The sequence below is a fragment of the Silene latifolia genome, chromosome X (genome assembly GCF_048544455.1).
Source record: "Silene latifolia isolate original U9 population chromosome X, ASM4854445v1, whole genome shotgun sequence".
Lineage (NCBI taxonomy): Eukaryota > Viridiplantae > Streptophyta > Magnoliopsida > Caryophyllales > Caryophyllaceae > Silene > Silene latifolia.
This window is the reverse complement of record NC_133537.1, coordinates 106,377,900-106,382,542: the sequence shown is the minus strand read 5'-3', so window position 1 is coordinate 106,382,542 and position 4,643 is coordinate 106,377,900. Positions and strand designations below refer to the sequence as shown.

The 4,643-nt window shown below is 40.8% G+C and overlaps 1 non-coding gene across 1 annotated transcript; it reads left to right on the top strand.

Annotated features, from left to right (window-relative positions):
* Positions 1-4,220: 4,220 nt before the first annotated feature.
* Positions 4,221-4,327, top strand: LOC141624979 (small nucleolar RNA R71). The gene has a single exon (XR_012534780.1). It is a non-coding gene; the product is annotated as a small nucleolar RNA R71 (small nucleolar RNA).
* Positions 4,328-4,643: the final 316 nt, after the last annotated feature.

The window sequence follows — 4,643 nt, the reverse complement described above, 5'->3', positions numbered from 1 at the left end:
TTGCTTGGCAATGAGAAGGATTTACCATCTTTTGGTAACCACTCAAATTTGGCATCAAGAGTATCATTCGTGACCCATTTGAATTTTTGAACCATGGTGGCTAGATCAATGATATGGCCTCCCTTAACCGGTTTATAGGTGCTATCCTTGTTGAAGTTCCGGTTGAAGTGTTTTGCCAAATAAGTTACCAAACCTCCATTAACAATAAAGGCCGTGCCTTCTTTGCCATGATCAACTTTGAGCCACCTCTCAATCAAAAGTTGAAGAATGTTGTACTTTTTGGTGAACTCTCTTCCAATGTTTAAGGTCGACTCGAGATAAATAAAGTCAAGTCGGTGAAATGGTTCGTTCCCTTCCTAGCAATCAAAGTATGCCCAGCAACCTTGTGCCATACTCTTATGCCCGGATGATGGACAAAAAAAGCACGACAATCATGATAAGATGTAAACTCTCTCCCTGTAATAGCCTTCCATAAGGGAGCGGGATCATACTTGGTAGGTTTCTTCGTGTAGGTCGGGTCATTGCTAAGGCCAAAAACATTACCAACTCTTCAAAATACAATTTCTTATCAACATTCTCGAGCCGGAATTCAATATTCCTTAGAGCCTCCACCTTGATAACTTTCAAAGAGCTTAAGAACTCTAAGGTGAGGGATGAGTAAGTCAACTCTTGCATATTAAACAATGTACTCAACCCCATCGACTCGTAAAAGGTCTTGGTTTGTTCTAGGACACCCAATTTTGACAAGGTCTCTTGGCATATGAATTTGGTGGGTAAAATAGATTTCTTAGCAAAGGAAACAAATTTCTCCCTATGAGAGTCGGAAGTGAAAATTACCTCCGGATAATCATCTAGTTGTTCAACAACCGGAGTAGAAGTAGTAGCTTCTATGGGAGGAATAGACTCTTGAATTTCCATCCTTGCATTTTGAACCACCAATGTCTTAGATGCTTGAATAGCTTGTTGTCTTTTGGAAAGGTTCTTCTTTGATAGTGCCTTAGTTCCGCCTTTTGTTCTTGCCATCTTCTCCTTTGTGTAGTAACACCAAAGATAAGCTTGATTTCTTCAAATTCCAATAAGACCCAAATCAATTTAGGATAGTTGAATTTTGCCTTGTATCCGAAAAATCGACTCAAACTTTGAAGATGTTGGTGTTTTTATCACTTGTTGTTGGTAAAGCAGTGATTAATTTGAGTTTTGAGGGAGTATGGTTTTAATTTGAGTGATTTTGGTTGAGAAATTTGATGTTGGTTGATAGAGAGAATGAGGGTTTTGAGGGTTTGGAGTTGTGTTTATGTTGTGAATGAGTAAATGAATTGGGAAAGTTAGGGTTTTAATCCCGTTATATTTGAAATTCAGGGGGGAGACGAGCGGACTGGGGTCGGGACGCTCGGATTCTACTGCAGTTGGCTTCGGGAAAAAGACGTGCTGGGACGAGCGTCTTTTTGAAGGAGGACGAGCAGATTGCTGTGGGGACGCTCGGATTCCTTGTCAGGGAGAAATCCCAATTTTTACCAGCTGTAGAACGAGCAGATTCTCTATAGGACGAGCGTCCTGACTGAGACGAGCGGATTCTCAAGTGGGATGCTCGGATTCTCAGTCAGAGCAAAAACTTCTTTTTCCATCTATCTCAGGATGAGCGGATCCTACCCAGGACGCTCGGATTATCTTCAGGACGAGCGCATTCCCTTTGGGCCGCTCGGATTCTTCCTCTACCACACGAATTAAGGTCCATCTGTAGGTATTTCATAACCCGTGTCATTAACTCTTCATTCCTTTGGTCTTCATTGTGGGGGCACTACGAAGGCTTGGATAGCCTAGGCAATTTGCTATCCCCACACTATGTCAAAACACTTCACATTAATAATCACATAAGTCCCTCCCTTATTTTCTCTCAAAATGATGAAAATCTTGATCAAGGCATAAAAATACAAATCCAAAATTGACAAGAATGCAATACAATAAGTAAAATGCAAGTTAAGGGGTTAGAATATTTACAAATGGTGGTTTAGAGAGGACTCCACCAAACTCTCATCCATTAATGAGATGTCAAGGGGGCATGTTCAAGGTGTTGTTGATGTTGCTCAACACCTTGAAGAAGTAGTCGAAAGCTTGTTCATTGTCATGATAAAGATCTTCAATAGACCTTTGCACTTGTTGTTCTTCATTATGGTCTTTGATCATAGCATTATAGGGATTGAATATCCCTTCAAACTCATCATCCCAAAGACCGCATACTTCATCTACTTGCTCCCCAATAATATCACGAGTTGTCAAGAACAACTCTTCTTCCTTCTTGTCATGGCCAATGAGGCCTTCTTCTTTACTAGTCATGAGTGGTGGTGAGCTATTCAAGCTCTAATTGTTGTTGAAACATTCTTGTTCCTTGGACGGAGCATCTTGGAGGTTACCCATTTTCTTCTCCCATATGGGTGGTGATTCTTTACCCATAGCTTGTTCTTTGCATTGAGATGCCAACTTCTTCTTATCACTTTCTCGGCTATAATGATCAACCATGAAACACGGCTCATGTAATCGGGAAGCTCTTATTATCTTGTCAAGATTAAAAGTGATTATTTCATCTCCCGCTTCAAGGGTGAGCTCTCCATATTTCACATCAATCACCGCTCCCGCAGTGTGTAAGAAAGGTCTTTCTCAAATCATAGGAATGTTGGAGTCATTCTCCATATCAACAATAACAAAGTCCACCGGGATGAAGAACTTGCCAATTCTTACCAGCACATCTTCCCATACCCCTAAAGGTGTCTTCGTTGATCGATCCGCCATTTGAAGCGTGATATTAGTGCACTTAAGTTCTCCCATTCCTAGCCTTTTGCACACCAAATATGGCATGACACTCACACTTGCCCCAAGGTCACATAGAGCTTTGTTGATCTTGGTATCACCAATGGTACATGGAATAGAGAAGCTTCCCGGATCCTTTAGTTTTGGAGGTGAACTTCCTTGTAGAATAGCACTACTCACCTTAGTGAAAGGAATAGTCTCAAGTTTCCGGATGGATTTCTTCTTTGTAAGAATATCTTTCATGTATTTCGCATAGGCCGGAACGTGATTGATTAATTCCATAAATGGAATTGAGACTTCCAAGTTCTTGACAATCTCCATAAACTCCCAAGTTGTTAATCAAGCTTAGGCTTAGCTTGACGACTTGGAAATGAAAGCCGAATCACAATAGGCTCTTTCTCTTTAGCCTTCTCTTCATTCTCCGTTGAAACTTCTTGAATGGTGGGTTCTTCTTCTTTAGAGTTTTCAACAACTCTTTCCTTGACACTAGCATTCACAACATCTTCATCAACGGGCCTCTCCGGCCCTTCATACCTTGTACCACTCCTCAAATGGATGGCACTCACCGATTCTTGCCTTGGGGGATTACCTTGAGGTGGTAATTGCCCCTTTTGTCTTTTTGAACTTGAAGATGCCAATTGAGACATTTGGGTCTCCAACATCTTTGTATGAGCTAGTATGTGGTTAATGGTGATGTCTTTTGCTTGGCTATCTTTTTGCATTTGGGTGAAAAACTATTGTTGGTTCTTTTGCATTTGGAGGACCGCTTATTGAACATCAAAACCTTGGTCATTTGTTTGATTGTATGGAGTTTGGTTTTGATAACTTTGGTTTTGATTGTAAAAGGGTCTTTGAGTTTGGTTTCTCATTGGAGGTGGGGTGTATGTTGTTTGAGGGTTTTGAACATTTTGGCTTTCTATGAGAGGTTGGGATGGAATTTGGTGTTTTCATTGTAATAGTTGGAATAAGGGGTACCGCACTTGTATGCTTGGAAAGCATTCACTTGTTCACTTGTTCCCCTACATTCACTTTGGTCATGTCCCAAAGTTCCACAACTCTCACATACTCCACTTGGAATTGATGAAGATGCCACCGTGGCATTAACATGTTGCTTAGGCGATTTGGAGGCTTCTTCAAGCTTAGCCATAGCCTTCTCAAGCTTCAAATTAATGGTATCAATATGAGCACTAAGTTGAGCACCCAATTGAGTAATAGAGTCCACTTCATGCTTTCCTCCTCTAGTAGCCTTCCGAGGTCTACTATATTGTGAGTTATGGACCGCCATTTCCTCAATCTTATTCCATGTTTGATTATCATCAACCTTGGTAAACATACCATTTGATCCCATATTGAGAATGTTTCGGGAGTCTTCATATAAACCATTCCAAAATTATTGTACAAGGAACCACTCGCTAAGTCCATGATGTGAACAAGATCGGCAAGTATCCTTGAATCTCTCCCATGCTTCATACAAAGATTCCTCATCCCTTTGTTTGAACCCGGTGATTTGGGCTCTCAACATGTTAGTCTTTTCCGGAGGATAGAATTTCTTGTAGAAAGCAAGTGCCAATTTATTCCAAGAGTCAATACCAAGAGTAGTCTTATCAAGGCTCTTCAACCATTATTTCGCGGAACCAATCAAAGAAAAAGGAAATAAGATCTATCGAGTTTGGTCTTGAGTAACTCCGGTTTGACAAATCACATCACAATAGTCACAAAAAGTCTCCATATGAGAATGACGGTCTTCACTAGGCATCCCCCCAAATTGACTTCTCTCAACTAATTGTATAAATGCGGATTTTGCAATGAAATTACCGGTCAAATGTTGTGGTGTGGGA